Genomic DNA, 17712 nt, shown 5'->3' with positions numbered 1-17712 from the left:
CATGTTCACGAAATCCCTTGTGTCTATAATCAAAAGAGGAGAAAAACCCAGCATTCATATCAGTCCTCAAAAATGTCAGTTCTCTTTGTATCACTTGCACACTACTGGGCCCATCCCCGTAATGACTGACAGCAGGGCACATTATCTGCAGGCCCACCAGGTGGGGGTCAAATAATTCCCCAGATGTAAACACATGTGTGTGAAATAAGAGAGGAAGGGGTGCTTGGCAAGCAAAAACAACAGATGCCCACTACAGGCAACTTGGACAAACTCATACCAGATTCTTCTGCCAACACAGCTTTTGGTTGGAGAAAAAGTGCCACACATATAGGAAGGAAAAACTAGTGTTACTGAGAGAGTAAAGGAGTAAAAGGAGCTGGCGCTCAAATTTTACCTTGCAATTTTTCTATGAATCCTCTAATCATCTCATAAAATTTTTTTAATTCTGGTTTTCACTCAATGAGAGATGCAGGAATATTTTGATTTCAGTCAGAGAGGTTCCCTTAGGGTCAACTGACACCATGCTAAGAGGAAAGAATTGACAGGAAACAGAAACAAGTTTAAAAGAAGGGAGGGTAGTGATAATATATGGGGAAAGGAGATTTGGAATTAGAAAATCTAAGTTAAGCAACTATTGCTATTCATCAGTTACTAGAGAATTTCTCTGTGTTTTTCTTAAGGGCCTTCTCCTTCGAGGTTAATAAATACCTATTTAGACTAGCACAGATTCTGTTGTCCCATTTATTGCTTGTTTTGGAGTAAATTCATTTAAGGAGCATGTGAAGAGATGAATGGGTAGGTTCTCCCTACCCTTTAGGTTTTTCACACATCATAACATTTAAGAAAACTGTTCCTTCTTAGACCATGCAGTGAGAGAGCTGGTCACAGAGACAGCAACAGGAAGCATCACTCACCATCTGAAATACTATGGTGACTTCAACATCTAGACATCCATATAATACCCTCAACTTAGGTCTGTCCAAACTCATCAGCCTTCTCCAGTTAGAGAATCATCAAAGCTCTGCTCTTTTATTTGCTGCACTAAAATCCAACAGCAGTTTGTAAGGCAGCTGCAAAGCCTGACACTTAGCTCCTTCCCATGGTGAGCAAACAGACTGTCCTGGTGCCATCCTTGAGCATGAAAGAAGTATCATTTCAGAAAAATTAACAGTATCCGACTCTAACCAAAAGCATTCAGCTGCTGTAGCTGACATCTAGCAATGCTGAGAAGAAAGCAGTGATTGGGGACTCATACTACATGTAAAATATATTCCTTCCTTTCCAACAGTTCTGACACATACAGAATTTGGTGCAAATACTACACTTAGGTCCATCTCTAGAAAGTCATAATCAGCTGGGAAATTTCAGCTTTTCTTGAAACAGAGAGTGCCCTAAATACAGCTTGGGCGACTGTTAATGGAAATCCCAGGAGCCAGGTCCAGCTCAGCCAGTCGAGGCCATGCAAAACAAACTGGTTTGTTGCTAACACCAACAAAGAGGCCTTCCAACTCTCAATTTCTTTGAAAATGTCACACTATCTGGCTGAATAAATAACCCTTGAATACTAACAACACTCAAGTTATCCTGGCAAACATCCAAGACTATTTAGAAGATTCTACTTGGTGTCTGTGAGAAGTCACATGTCCAAATCATCCAACAGTGGAAATCAGCAACTGTCTCCACTTTTAAGAATGAAGTCTTTAAATAGCTGAGTAGCCTCAGAAACTCCCAGCATTTACCACTAAATTCAAAAAACCCACTGAGACTGGAACAAAGGGGCCCTTTGGAAGACCAGGTAAAGCCAGCAGTTTACTTTACCTCTGATATCAGTGTAGTTTGTGGCCCCTGAACAGCAGCCACTGGGCAAACTACAAGCTACCTTCACATGGTCATTCCCCCCATTTCCACTTCTATTTTGTGTAAAGTAGGAAGTCAAACCCAACGCAACCCTGACATTGGTAGGCATCAAGGCCTGCTAAAAGGAAGAGGCTTTCATTCAGCAATAGACGTAGACCAGCCTGATGTTCTGCCTTTATTTAGGAAAATTTACATACCAAGACCTAGTAACAGTTTGCTGCTGCAAATGACTTGGATCATGGAGTGAAATGGCCCTTCAAGTCTCTTTCCCACTGTCATCCCCACACCTCTTATGCTTCAGCCATCTAATTAATCAGTGGTCATCCCTAATGTTCTAAATTATTTCACACTTCTGGGCTTTTGCATTTACTGTCTCCTCTGCCTGAGACTCCTTTCTCTGATCTCTCTTCTATTCATCCAGCTAACTAATACCCATTCTTCAAGATAAGCTCAAACTTTGTCTGCACCAGATGATTCAGGTCCAGAGTAGATGCCTATCTTCTGTGCTTCAATAACATCCCATTGCACCCTTCTATAAAAACACTTATCACACCACATGATAGTCGTGGTTTATTTCTCTAGTAGTCCTACAAGTTTCTTGAAGACATGGATTTATTTTATTCATCTTCATTTTATTATGTGTGTATATTCTCAGCCCCTAGTACAATTCCTGGCATATAGGAGGGCTCAATAAATGATACTTAAATGAATAAACAAATAATTGAATTACTAATAAAAAGTAGGCAAATTAAGCAGATTTCTCTGTATTGCGACTTGAATATCTTCCCAAAGAACAAAAATACCTGAAAAGCCACCAGGAGAGATCCGTACCTTTTAGTGTAGATTCTTGTGACCTGACAGTAAAAGTGCAGATGGCCCTGAGCAATGCTGGCTTTCTCAGCCAATAATTCCTCATCACACTAAAGTGCCCTATAACCATCTATCACCCCAGAAACGTAAGAGCGGAGCTATAGAAGAACATAAAAGGTAAATTCTGATAAGAGACAATTGGAGTCTTAAATTTACAGAATGGAATAATGCCCAAGAGGGGGAAGGTCTAAATAAATGATTAGCACACAGGCTTTGGGAACATTCAGACCTGAGTTTGAATCCTGATTCCACTACTCACTAGCTGTGAGATTCGGGAAAATGTATTTAACTTACCGTGCATCAGTTTTTTCATCTGGAACACAGGAACAGTAACACCCAAATCATAAGATTAAATGAGATAATATATAAAATGCTTATCAAAATGTCTAGCACATAATAAACACTCATGAAATGACAGCAATTGTTTTATGATGATTAATAATAAAAGGCAGGGGACTTCCCTGGTGGCGCAGTGGTTAAGAATCCGCCTGCCAATTCAGGAGACACAGGTTCAAGCCCTGGTTCTGGGAAGAGCCCACATGCCACGGAGCAACTAAGCGTGTGCACCACAACTACTGAGCCTGCGCTCTAGAGCCCGCGAGCCACTACTGAAGCCCACGCGCCTAGAACCCGTACTCCGCAACAAGAGAAGCCACTGCAATGAGAAGCCCATGTACCACAATGAAGAGTAGCCCCCGCTCTCTCCAACTTAGAGAAGGCCCGCGCACAGCAAGGAAGACCCAACGCAGCCAAAACTAAATACATAAATAAATAAACTTTTTTTAAAATAATAATAATAGTAAAAGGCAGAGACTATTATCATTTTTACGACCGCGAACTGGAAGTTTTGAGGCAAAGAATCAAAAAATGAATGCAAGTTGTGTAATAAAGATTAAGACAAGCTTCATCCCTCCTGCAATTTTTCTGAGGACTGGCCCCAGCCTCAGCACTTCCAAATGAAACCTCATAACTAAGGTCAGTTCCTGGGACATTTGAAAGAATTCCTGTCAACAGAGGAATGTAGATGGGGAGTCAAGAGATTGATTTGAGATATTATATCACATGTTCCCTAGTTTCTTTGGAGGAGAAACCTGTGAAGAAGATTCTGTTCACTCCCCCCAAGTGGTAAGAAAAGGGATTCAGTCCTCATATAGAACCTCATCTAGGCAGTGTGTGAAATTCCAGAAAACTTCTTTAAAATGGAGGCGTAAGAGGCTGAGTGAGCAAGCATCTGAGTTTAAGGGCTCCAGAGAGCCACCCATAAAGGAAACAAGGGGTGCAGGGAGAGACTCAGAGGAGGAGGAAAAAGTGAATGTCTACACTTAAACCAGAGGCACTAAGACCAAGGCTACGTTCAAGGAGTGCTAGACACTCAATCCAATTCCTGTTTCTTGCTAGAAAAGAATGGAGGAACTGACTCTGATTAACCACACACCTTATCCAAATATATTTACATTTTTACACAAAGGATTACCAGGCACTTACTTTAACTTGAGACTAAGGACATAAACATGAACTATCAACTCAGAAAACGAAAATGTTTATCCCTTACTTTCTATCTCCAATTTCCAGCAAACTGGAAAGAGTAAGAAGAAAATGACCTAATATGTGGCTAAATAGCATCACACTGGAAACATTTTTATTCTCCACCCCACCCCCAAAAACAGGATGGCTATAAGTGGAACACTTCCGACCCTCAAAAAAAATAATGTGTATACTCTGGAGATCTGGCATGTCAGGAAAGGACCACAGTGCTTAAGATGTCTACACACAAACATACACACTTGCCCTTCTGGAAGAAATAGCTTATTCAAGTTTTTTATCAGGCAGGGCTCATCTGCTTCCTAACTGAGTCATTATCATGTAGTGGCTCTGTTCTAGAAATTTTAAGGGGAAGAAAGTGGGGAGAAGGTAGAGGACAGAAGCTCCAGAAACTGTTTCTTCTCACAAATAAGTTATAACCTGATTTCTATTGCAATTAAGCCAGAATAGCAAACTGGTGTTCAGAGAAAAGGTGATGTTTTTCTGCCTAACATAAAACCACTAATATACCCAGATATCAGCATAATTGACCGGAAATTAGTTAAAACAGCAGAGAGCTGAAAAAAACACAACACAGAGGGTGTCCTGCCATCATCTGGGATCATTTTTCCCCCATCACTTACCACATGCTTAAAGAGGTGGGAAAGCAAATTGCCAACCACAGCAGAACATGACAAGCCCCCTGCTGCTCTCTGTGTCCACGAGCTGCTCCTTCAGTCTGTTCAACCAAGTTCTGGCTGCGGCTGCCCCAGGGATATTACAAGGGCTTGACTCATTTATACGTATGTCACGTTGTCAGGGTTTTCTCCTAAACAGGTAAAATATGCCACAAATCGTGTAATAAAATATGGCACAATTTGTCACATTTGCAACATTTCCAAATGTCAGTGTCATCTCCCTGGCAAACAAGAGAGGGAAGTGGGTTTTAAAAAATCTGGCCAAAAATGGTTCTGCTCTCTGTATTAAGAGGTTGTTCTGTGGCGGGGTCCTTTCCTGGCATGACTTACAGTACTGTTTTGGGAGCGCTCTCACCAGAGCATAAAAAGAGGAAGAGAAAAACCTCAGGAAGATTCACTGTAGGCACTGAAGATGTCCAGTGAATAAATGTGAATTATTACTGCCTAAAACTTAATTTTACAGAGTTAGGTTAGATGCATAGCACATGGTCAAAAATAATGAAAAGGGAGATGACCATAGTGACAGGTGATGCAAAAATGAAAGGATTGAGAAAAACAACCAGGCGGTAGCAGAGCCTCTGAGAATTCACCTGCAAAGCAAGCACTGCCTTGACAAATGGGATTTGGTGTCATCTATGTCTGTGTCCCATTGCTATGTTAAACATCTGTCCAAGTATCAGTAAACCAGTAAAAAATACAGAAAAGAACATTATACATCATGATTTGACATATGTCAGATTTCTATAATATAACAGAGACATATAACATGAAGAAGATATTATACCTTCTTTTAAAAAGAACATTTGTGGAGAGGCCCTATATCACTTGGTATAGGCATTCAAATGTATTTTGGGGGGGACAGTGTGGTGTGATGAGAGAAGCACTGGACATGGAGCCAGTGGACCTAGTCCTTGCCTCAGCTCTTCCTCTTTCCAGCTAAAAGACAAGCCCCCTAACCTCTCTCCATGTCTTGATTTTCTCCCTTACAAGGTGATGGTGAAAATAATACCTTTCCTCCTCACCTCAGATGGTTATTATGAAGATCAAATGAGATTATGTGCTTGAAAACATTTCATATACTTTGCACAGCTTTTTTTCCCTTTTCCCAAGGAATTCCATCCATGCCAATGGCTTTAAGACCTTCAAATATCAACTGATATTCCAAAATTTGCATATTTAGCTGTGGGCTCTTTCCTAGGTCTCAAAGCTCTATCTTTATTTGCCTCTGGATATCTCCACCTGGGGAGTCTTCAGGCATTTACAACTCAATATGTCCAGTGGAAATGGCCCTCTTTCTAAACCCACACAAACACTTTTGCTCACACGTACCTCCACCCTCCCTGCCATTCACGCTGAACCTCTGGCTTTCCTTGGTACATGATCCAACCACACTGTCACCGTGTTGCACTGACCCTATGCCCTAAGCATCTGTGAGGTCAGCCCCTTCTTTTCTATCCACACTGTCACTCTCCTAGTAGCTATAGCCTCAGAATCAGTCTTCCTACCACCAATCTCTCCACTGCCCCCACCCCACCTTCTCTACACCAGAAGGAACTTTTACAAATAGATATCTGATCATATCCCACCTTGAGTAGAACTGTGAAATGACTTCCCGTTGCCTTTGTGATGAAGCTCAAATACCGTGACTTGACCTTCAAGTGCTTCATGAATTCATCCCACGTTCCATTTCCAGCCTCATCTTCTCCTACCCACATCCCACTCCCCAAGCCGTCCTGTTCTAGCCATATTGAGCTATTTCTTCAAACACACCAAACTTTCTCAAGCCTCTGTGCCTTTGCCCCTGCTCTCTGCCTAGCCTTCCTCCTAGTGTCAGCAGAGGGACTGGTAAAAGCATGGACTCTGGAAACCAAATGCCTGGGTTCATACCCTGTCTCTGCCCTGGGCATGATACTTGTCTCATTTGGGGTTCACCCAAAAGCAGACTCTGAGACAAAGAGCCAGCAGTTTATTTGGAGGTTCAGAAAATACCAGTAGGGGAGTGGGGAAGTATACAACATGATGATTTGATGCATATATATACTGCAAAATCATTACCAACAATAGGGTTAGTTAACACCTTCGTCACCTCACATAATTACCATTTTGTGTCTGTGTATGGTGAGAATATCTACAGTCTACTTTATTAGCAACTGTCAAGTATATAACACAGTATTGTTAACTATAGTCAACATGTTGGACATTAGATTCCCAGAACTTATTCATCTTATAACTGGAAGTCTGTACCCTTTGACCAACATTTCCCCATTTCCCCCACATCCCAGTCCCTGGAAATTACCATTCTACTCTCTGTTTCTGTGAGTTCAGATATTCTAGATTTCACATATAAGTGATGTCATACAATATTTGTCTTTCTCCGACTTATAACACTGAGCATGATGCCCTCAGGGTCCATCCATGTTGTCAAAATGGCAGGATTTCCTTCTTTCTCATGGCTGAATGATATTCCATTTTATATATATATATATTTTTAATATATGTATATAAAATATATGTATTATATATATAATATATATATATGAAATGGATCTAGAGTCAGGATTTATGGGCCTAGGAATTGAGGAATAGAAATGGGAGTGGCACCATTCACTATTAGCCCTAATTATCCACAAGCAAATTTTTGCTTCTCATCCCCATGACCTCCCATCCCCAGCAGACTTCTGCTCTGCTAGTCTAAAGGTCTAAGTTTTAAAAGGAGGAATGCTTGAAGTATCTGAAATACGACAATGATTAAGACATAATATCATACATCACATCTATACATATATCTCACATCTTCTTTATCCATTCAACTGTAGCCAGACACTTAGGCTGTTTCCATATCTTGGCTATTGTGAATAATGCTGCAGTGAACATGGGAATGGAGATATCTCTTGGAGATCCTGATTTCATTTGCTTTGGATATATACCCAGAAGTGGGATTGCTGGGTTATATGGTAGTTCTATTTTTAATTTTTTGAGGAAACTCCATAATGTTTTCCATAGTGGCTATAAGATACTCTCCTAGCTCCAAAGCATATTTCTATCATGGCATTTGCCATATTCCTTTTGACTATTTTTTTATTACATTTTTATGGGTCTTTCTTTTCTATCAAGCAGTGTCTTGAAGGGAATTCTTGTCAAATTCTATGCCTAGGACTTCTCTCCACCTGTCAATGCAGGGGACACGGGTTCAAACCCTGGTCCAGGAAGATCCCACATGCCACAGAGCAACTAAGCCCATGCATCAAAACTACTGAGCCTGTGCTCTAGAGCCCGTGAGCCACAACTACTGAAGCCTGCACGCCTAGAGCCCATGCTCCACAACGAGAGAAGCCACTGCGATGAGAAGCCCGCGCACTGCAACAAAGAGTAGCCCCCACCCACTGCAACTAGAGAAAGCTCACGTGCAGCAACGAAGACCCAATGCAGCCATAAATAAATAAATAAATTTATTATTAAAAAAAAATTCTATGCCTAGCACAAAGTGAGCACTCAGTGTTTGTAAAATTGAGTTGAACTAAGTTGTCTTTCATAAAACTTGTTTTCTTTTTATGCCAAAAAAGGAAAGAAAATGGGAGTTAGAGCTAGAAAGAGAAATAAGAAAAGGAAGAGAAATAGGTGTGTATTCAAAATGCATTAATATAATAGTAGGGGCTCAGTATTTTCCGAATAAAGTAATAAGAGACTATGAAATGAGCACTAGTACGTATCAGGCATTATGTGAAGCACTTAAAATACAACAATGATTAAGACAAAGTCCCTGCCCCAAAAAAGATTACAGAGGGAACACACAGATTAATGAATAAAAGGAATAGATATCACTGAGTTAATAGCGGTAGGGAAGAGACAAGGACACCTAAGGATAGTCACCGGTTCAGGTCAATGCTCTTTAACCAATTTACAAGTGCTAAACAGTCACAACCAAAACTGACCTATACTCTGAAGTTTGGGGAACTTCCCTGGTGCCTTGATAGCACATGTTTCCTACTTGGATACTAAATATTTCCAGTTCTATGAGGTCAACTCGACACATCAGAAAATACTACATGGACACAACCGCCACTAGGGGCGTCGCGCCGAGGCCGTCCCGCCCCGGTCTCTACGCCCGGCCCGATTGGCCGCACGGCGCTGAGGCCCGCCCCCGCTTGCGCGGCCAGCCCCGGAGGGGCGGGAGGGTCCGGGCGGTGGAGTCGCTGTGTCCCGGCGGCGTGGCGTGGAGCACCCGCCGGGGCCGCAGGAACAAGCGCCCCGCGGAACTGCTACTCCCAGAGCAGCCCGGGCCCCCCATCTCCGCCCCGCCGCGCTCTCAGGCGCCGAGCACTACAACTCCCGGCATGCCGTGAACTTGACGGCCGCGCCTCCAGGGTGGAGTCCGGCCCTCCCGGCCGCCCCGCTCTCCCGCCCCGTCCCCGCCGCTCTCCCGGCCGCGCGCGGAGCGGGGACGCAAGCCATGGAGGAGACACCGACCCCGCTACTGGGCAGCCGCAAGCCGCACCTGGAGAAGCTGACCTTGGGGGTCACCCACATCCTAGAATCATCCCAAGGTGTGACAGAGGTGACCATCATAGAAAAGGCGCCTGCTGAATGTCACATGATTTCTTCATGGGAACAAAAAAATAGCTGTGCTGCCTGAGGATCTGAAGAACTTTTACCTGATGACCAACGGCTTCCACATGACATGGAATGTGAAGCTGGATGAACACACCATTCCACTGGGCAGCATGGCAATTAACAGCATCTCAAAACTGACTCAACTCAACCAGTCTTCCATGTACTCTCTTCCTAACGCACCAACTCTTGCAGACCTGGAGAATGATACACAAGAAGCGATATTTGAGCTGGATCCTTGCAACCTGCATGGGAAGGTTTGCCTTGCCTACAAAAGAGGTAAACCAGCATTAGCACAAGACACTGAGATCTGGTTCCTGGACAGAGCGTTATACTGGCATTTTCTCACAGATAACTTTACTGCCTATTATCTCCTGCTTATCACCCACCTGGGCCTGCTCCAGTGGGAGTACGCCTTCACAGCTATGGTGTTAGCCCACAGGCCAAGCAATGGTTCAACATGTGTAAACCCATCACCTACAACACAAACCTACTCACGGAAGAGACCGACTCCTTTGTGAACAAGCTAGATCCCAGCAAAGTGTTCAAGAGCAAGAACAAAACATTAATCCCCAAATAGAAAGGGCCTGTTCAGCCTGCAGGTGGCCAGAAAGGGCCCACGGATCCTCCTTCCACCTCTAAATCCTCCTCTGGCTCTGGAAACCATGTCCAAAAATGAGCGCCCAGCTCCCCGCCAGCCCCACAGCGATGATTTCCAAGCACAGATGCCCCAGGCGTGGCCCAAGCCTCAGATTCTGTGTATGGAACCATAGTCCTCTCTCCATCCGAGTTACAAAATCCTAGGCCTTTTACTTCCATTGGCTTGAGCCAGGAGTTGGAAGGGCATACTCAGCTCTCCCCAAGAATCCTTCTCTCATACCCCTTACAGCAGGTTGTGCCACCTACTAATTCTGGAAGCTGTGGAGAATGTAAGGTGTTGTGTAAGTGACTAAGTAGATCTATTAAGAGCTTTCTTTTCTTTCTACTCCAACCCCCTACCCCTCAGCAGTAATTAGAGAAGTGCCCCATAGAAACCACTGGTTTTGACCTATGAGGCATTAGAACTATGCTGCTCAACTGGTAGCACTTTTTTTTTACATCTTTATTAGAGTATAATTGCTTTACAATGGTGTGTTAGTTTCTGCAGGTAGCCACTTTTTAAAGAGCTAAATTTAAGCCATATTAAAAATGGGAGTATTCATGTGGCTAGTGGAGTCTGTATTAGCACAGAGATGATGAAACATTTCTATCATCACAGAAAGTTCTATTGGGCAGCACTGCATTAGAATACTTTTGCATTACCCTTCCTCAGATCAGTTAATTTTTGTTAAAGAATAATGATACCTTAATTTGATGGGTTATAATGTTCCATGAAAAACCTTGAATATCCATTTTTATGTTCTTTATATCCTTCACCACAAACAGATCTTGCTTTGCTCATTTTCAGTTTCCTATAAAGTTTCTTATCTTCATCAGTTTCCTATAAAGTTTCTTGTTTACAGTTTCGTGATGTGATATTTGTACGTTTGCCAAAATTATCTTTCTCACTTTTTTTTTTAAAGAAGAGGTGATTCTGCTGTACCATTAAAACCCAAACAAAACAAAACCTGCCAAGCATTGCTTTGCCAGGACTCTTCATGCACAGTTTTGATCAAATCAGTCACTCTGGACAAGAGCTTCCACCTGCTCTGCCTACTCACAACTGCTCAACAATTCATGGGGTAGCAGAAAAGGATAGACAGGAACCAAGTTGTCAAGGATAATAGCTGAGGGTTAGTCTTCCAGAAGCATTTTTCTGCCAAAACTCATCAAAGGGAGAAACAGCACTGCCAGATAAGAGATTCCAGCATTTGGCTCCTTCCCCAAGTCAGGGTTAGAAGGGGATTGAGAAGTTGTGTCATCTTCCACTGTGGTAGATGTCCTTCCTCTAGAGCTCATGGAGCCCCTGAATTATTTCTTAAGTCCTAGTCCAGTTCTCGATTTCACAAATGAAGCAGCAGAGGAGCCACGAAACAATGGTGCACTTCAAATCAGTGACAATCAGCTGGAATCCCCAAAGGGCTGTAGACAGAAGAGGGTTCTAATAAGGAAAGGTTTGAGACCAGCCTCAGGAGGAGCAGAGCATTCAAGAGCAGGAATGGCTACTTAATATGTAGGACCCAGTGCAAAATGAAGATGTGGGACCTTTTGTCCAAAAATCAGGTAAACACTACCATTAGAAGTACTAATATGCAGTAGCAATTCTCATATCAGACAAAATAGACTCTAAAATAAAGACTATTATAAGAGACAAAGAAGGACACTACATAATGATCAAGGGATCAATCCAAGAAGATATAACAATTGTAAATATTTATGCATCCAGCATAGGAGCACCTCAATACATAAGGCAAATACTAACAGCCATAAAAGGGGAAATCGACAGTAACACAATCATAGTAGGGGACTTTAACACCCCACTTTCACAATGGACAGATCATCCAAATTGAAAATAAATAAGGAAACACAAGCTTTAAATGACACATTAAACAAGATAGAATTAATTGATATTTATAGGACATTCCATCCAAAAACAACAGAATACACTTTCTTCTCAAGTGCTCATAGAGCACTGTCAAGGATAGATCATATCTTGGGTCACAAATCAAGCCTTGGTAAATTTAAGAAAATTGAAATCATATCAAGTATCTTTTCCAAATACAACGCTATGAGACTAGATATCAATTACAGGAAAAAATCTGTAAAAAATACAAACACATGGAGGCTAAACAATACACTACTAAATAACCAAGAGATCACTGAAGAAATCAAAGAGGAAATCAAAAATATCTAGAAACAAATGACAAAGAAAACATGATGACCCAAAACTTATGGGATGCAGCAAAGCAGTTCTAAGAGGGAAGTTCATAGCAATACAATCCTAGCTCAGGAAACAAGAAACATCTCAAATAATCTAAGCTTACACCTAAAGCAATTAGAGAAAGAAGATAAAAACACCCCAAAGTTAGCAGAAGGAAAGAAATCATAAAGATCAGAAATAAATGAAAAACAAATGAAGGAAATGATAGCAAAGATCAATAAACCTAAAAGCTGGCTCTTTCAGGAAAACAAAATTGATAAAGTATTAGCCAGATGCATCAAAAAAAAAGGGAGGGGCTTCCCCGGTGGCGCAGAGGTTGAAAGTCCACCTGCCGATGCAGGGGACACGGGTTTGTGCCCCTGTCCAGGAAGATCCCACATGCTGCAGAGCGGCTAGGCCCGTGAGCCATGGCCGCCGAGCCTGCACATCTGGAGCCTGTTCTCCGCAACGAGAGAGGCCACAACAGTGAGAGGCCCGTGTGCCACAAAAAAAAAAAAAAGAAAAAAAGGGAGAAGACTCAAATCAACAGAGTTAGAAATTAAAAAGGAGAAGTAATACTGACAATGCAGAAATACAAAGGATCAGGAGAGATTACTACAAGCAACTCTATGCCAATAAAATGGACAACTTGGAAGAAATGGACAAATTCTTAGAAAAGCACAACATTCTGAGACTGAACCAGGAAGTAATAGAAAATATAAACAGACCAGTCACAAGCACTGAAATTGAAACTGTGATTAAAAATCTTCAAAGAAACAAAAGCCCAGGACCAGATGGCTTCACAGGCGAATTCTATCAAACATTTAGAGAAGAGCTAACACCTATCCTTCTCAAACTCTTCCAAAATGTAGCAGAGGGAGTAACACTCCGAAACTCATTCTACAAGGCCACCATCACCCTGATACCAAAACCAGACAGAGATGTCACAAAGGAAGAAGACTACAGGCCAATATCACTGATGAACATAGATGCAAAAATCCTCAGTAAAACACTAGCAAACAGAATTCAACAGCACATTAAAAGCATCATACATCATGATCAAGTGGGATTTATCCCAGGAATGCAAGGATACTTCAATATACTCAAATCAATGTGATAAACCATATTAACAAATTGAAGGAGAAAAACCATATGATCATCTCAATAGATGCAGAAAAAGCTGTTGACAAAATTCAACACCCATTTATGATAAAAACCCTCGAGAAAGTAGGCATACAGGGAACTTGCCTCAACATAATAAAGGCCATATATGACAAACCCACAGCCAACATCGTTCTCAATGGTGAAAAACTGAAACCATTTCTTCTAAGATCAGGAACAAGACAAAGGTGCCCACACTCACCACTGTTATTCAACATAGTTTTGGAAGTTTTAGCCACAGCAATCAGAGAAGAAAAAGAAACAAAAGGAATCCAAACTGGAAAAGAAGAAGTAAAGCTGTCACTGTTTGCAGATGACATGATGCATAGAGAATCCTAAAGATGCTACCAGAAAACTACTAGAGCTAATCAATGAATTTGGTAAAGCAGCAGGAAACAAAATAAATGCACAGAAATCTCTTGCATTTCTATACACTAATGATGAAAAATCTGAAAGAGAAATTAAGGAAACACTCCCATTTACCACTGCAACAAAAAGAATAAAATACCTAGGAATAAACCTACCTAAGGAGACAAAAGACCTGTATGCAGAAAACTATAAGACACTGATAAAAGAAATTAAAGATAATACAAAGAGATGGAGAGATATACCATGTTTTTGGATTGGAAGAATCAACATTGTGAAAATGACTATACTACCCAAAGCAATCTACAGATTCAGTGCAATCCCTATCAAACTACCAATGGCATTTTTCACAGAACTAGAACAAAAAAATTCACAATTCATATGGAAACACAAAAGACCCCGAGTAGCCAAAGCAATCTTGAGAATGAAAAATGGAGCTGGAGGAATTAGGCTCCCTGACTTTAGACTATACTACAAAGCTACACTAATCAAGACAGTATGGTACAGGCACAAAAACAGAAATGTAGATCAATGCAACAGGATAGAAATCCCAGAGATAAACCCATGCACATATGGTCACCCTGTCTTTGATAAAGGAGGCAAGAATATACAGTGGAGAAAAGACAGCCTCTTCAATAAGTAGTGCTGGTGTGACTGGACAACTACATGTAAAAGAATGAAATTAGAACACTCCCTAGCACCATACACAAAAATAAACTCAAAATGGATTAAAGACCTAAATGTAAGGCCAGACACTATAAAACTCTTAGAGGAAAACACAGGCAGAACATCTATGACATAAATCACAGCAGGATCCTTTTTGACCCACCTCCTAGAGAAATGGAAATAAAAACAGAAATAAACAAATGGGACCTAATTAAACTTCAAAGCTTTTGCACAGCAAAGGAAACCATAAACAAGACGAAAAGACACCCCTCAGAATGGGAGAAAATATTTGCAAATGAAGCAACTGACAAAGGATTAATCTCCAAAATATACAAGCAGCTCATGCAGCTCAATATCAAAAAAACAAACAACCCTTGGCGCTTCCCTGATGGCGCAGTGGTTGAGAGTCCACCTGCTGATGTGGGGGACGCGGGTTCGTGCCCCAGTCTGGGAGGATCCCACATGCCGCGGAGCAGCTGGGCCCATGAGCCATGGCTGCTGGGCCTGTGCGTTCGGAGCCTGTGCTCCGCAGCGGGAGAGGCCGCAGCAGTGAGAGGCCCGCGTACCACAAAAAATAAACAAACAAAAAAAACCCAATCCAAAAATGGGCAGAAGACCTAAATAGACATTTCTCCAAAGAACATATACAGATTGCTCACATACACATGAAAGAATGCTCAACGTCACTAATTAGAGAAATGAAAATCAAAACTACAATGAGGTATCACCTCACACCAGTCAGAATGGCCTCATCAAAAAATCTACAAAGAATAAATGCTGGAGAGGGTGTGGAGAAAAGGTAACCCTCTTGCACTGTTGGTGGGAATGTAAATTGATACAGCCACTATGGAGAACAGTATGGAGGTTGGTTAAAAAACTAAAAATAGAATTACCATACAACCCAGGAATCCCACTCCTGGGCATATACCCTGAGAAAACCATAATTCAAAAAGAGTCATGTACCGCAATGTTCACTGCAGCTCTATTTACAATAGCCAGGACATGGAAGCAACCTAAGTGTCCATCAACACATGAATGGGTAAAGAAGATGTGGCACATATATACAATGGAATATTACTCAGCCATAAAAAGAAACAAAATTGAGTTATTTTTACTGAAGTGGGTGGACTGTCATACCGAGTGAAGTAAGTCAGAAAGAGAAAAACAAATACCGTAAGCTAACACATATATATGGAATCTAAAAAAAAAAAAAAAAAAAAGGTTCTGAAGAACCTAGGGGCAGGACAGGAATAAAGATGCAGACGTAGAGAATGGATTTGAGGACATGAGGAGGGGGAAGTGTAAGCTGGGATGAAGTGAGAGAGTGGCATGAACATATATACACTACCAAATGTAAAACAGATACCTAGTGGGAAGCAGCCGCATAGCACAGGGAGATCAGCTTTGTGTCCACCTAGAGGAGTGGGATAGGGCGGGTGGGAGGGAGATGCAGGAGGGAGGAGATATGGGGATATGTGTATATGTATAGCTGGTTCACTTTGTTATACAGCAGAAACTAACACACCATTGTAAAGCAATTATACTACAGTAAAGATGTTACAAAAAAAAAAAAAAGAAAGAAAATACTATGCAGTTCAGGTCTAGAAAAGAGTTTGTTCACTTCCACTAAGTCCAATCTAGACACAGTACACGAAAGAGAAAAACAATCTCTTGGAAAGGTATATTTTCTTAAAACTCTTCATGCACTGATATGTAACATTTGCTAAGGATTTATTTAGTGAAAGAAGCAAGGGAGAAGCCAGCATGTAGGGCTTGCTTCAAGCATATATGATGACCCCTTCTGTGGATACCAGTCAGCCTCTTTCCCAGCCACTCCTGTCATCACCAATGGGCTCATTAACAGTGGCCATGGTGGCAAGGATGGAGTTTATACATGGGCTCCACAATATGAACTCCCACTCACAAAAGCTGATCTGGCTACCGCTGAGTGCCCAATCTGCCAGCAGCAGAGACTAACACTGAGTATGTGACAAGGCACCATTCCCCATCTAGTGGCAGGTTGAAAGCACTGAACCACTTCCATTGTGGAAGGGGTAGTACTTTTTTCTTACTGAAATAGACACTCTGGCTATGGATTTGGCTTCCCTACTTGCTATGCCTGTGCCAAAACTACCATCCTGGGACTTATAGAAGGTGTTACCCACTATCATGGTATTCTAACAATATTGCTTCTGATCAAGGACCTCACTTCTCAGCAAAAGAAGTGTAGCAATAAGCCCATGATCATGGAATCCACTGGTCTTACCATGTTGTCACCATCCAAAACATCTGGCTTAACAGAACAGTGGAAGGACTTTTTGGAGATTCAGTTACAGGGTGCAATACCTTGCAGAGCTAGCGCAAGGCTCTCCAGGAGCCTATATATGCTCTTATTCAGCATCCGATATATGATTATATTTCTCCCAGAGCTGGGATTCACGGGTCCAGGAATTGAGGAATGGAATTAGGTGTGGTACCACTCACTATCAGCCCTAATCAACAACTAGCAAAATTTCTGCTTCTCATCCCCATGACCTCCCATCCTCCGTAGACCTCTGTCTGCTGGTCTAAAGTCTAAGGTTCAAAGGTAGAAATGCTTTCTCCAGTAGACACAAAAATTATTTAATTAAACTGGAAGTTAAGACTGATATGCCACAACTCACTCCTTGTGGTTCTAAATCCACAGCCAACGAAAGAGTTACTGTACTGGCTGGGGAGACTGATCCTAATTATCAAAGGAAAACTGAGTTGCTACTACACAATAAGGAACAGTATGTCTGGAATACAGGTCTCTTAGGGTCTCTCTTAGTACTACTATTCCCTTTGACTAATTTCCATTAATCAATGGAAAACTACAACAACCCAATTAAGGCAGGAATGCTTAATGGCCCAGACCCCTCAGAAATGAAAATGCAAGTCACTTCACCAGGCAAAGAGCTACAACAAACTGAGGTTCTTGCTGAGGGCAAAGAGAATATGGAATGAGTAGTGGAATAAGGTAGCTATAAATGCCAGCTACAACCACATGACCAGTTATAAAAATGAAAACTCAGGACTTTCCTGGTGGCACAGTGGTTAAGAATCCATCTGCTAATGCAGGGGACACGGGTTCGATCCCTGGTCCAG

The 17712-nt window shown here is 41.8% G+C and overlaps 1 pseudogene; it reads left to right on the top strand.

The window, feature by feature from the left end:
* Positions 1 to 9396: 9396 nt before the first annotated feature.
* LOC114891192 lies at positions 9397 to 10233 on the top strand (annotated as a pseudogene).
* The last annotated feature ends 7479 nt before the right edge of the window (positions 10234 to 17712 follow it).

The sequence above is a fragment of the Monodon monoceros genome, unplaced genomic scaffold (genome assembly GCF_005190385.1).
Source record: "Monodon monoceros isolate NGI ecotype Baffin Bay Population unplaced genomic scaffold, NGI_Narwhal_1 Super_Scaffold_11, whole genome shotgun sequence".
Lineage (NCBI taxonomy): Eukaryota > Metazoa > Chordata > Mammalia > Artiodactyla > Monodontidae > Monodon > Monodon monoceros.
The sequence above is the reverse complement of the archived record's forward strand: the minus strand, read 5'-3'. Positions and strand labels throughout refer to the sequence as shown.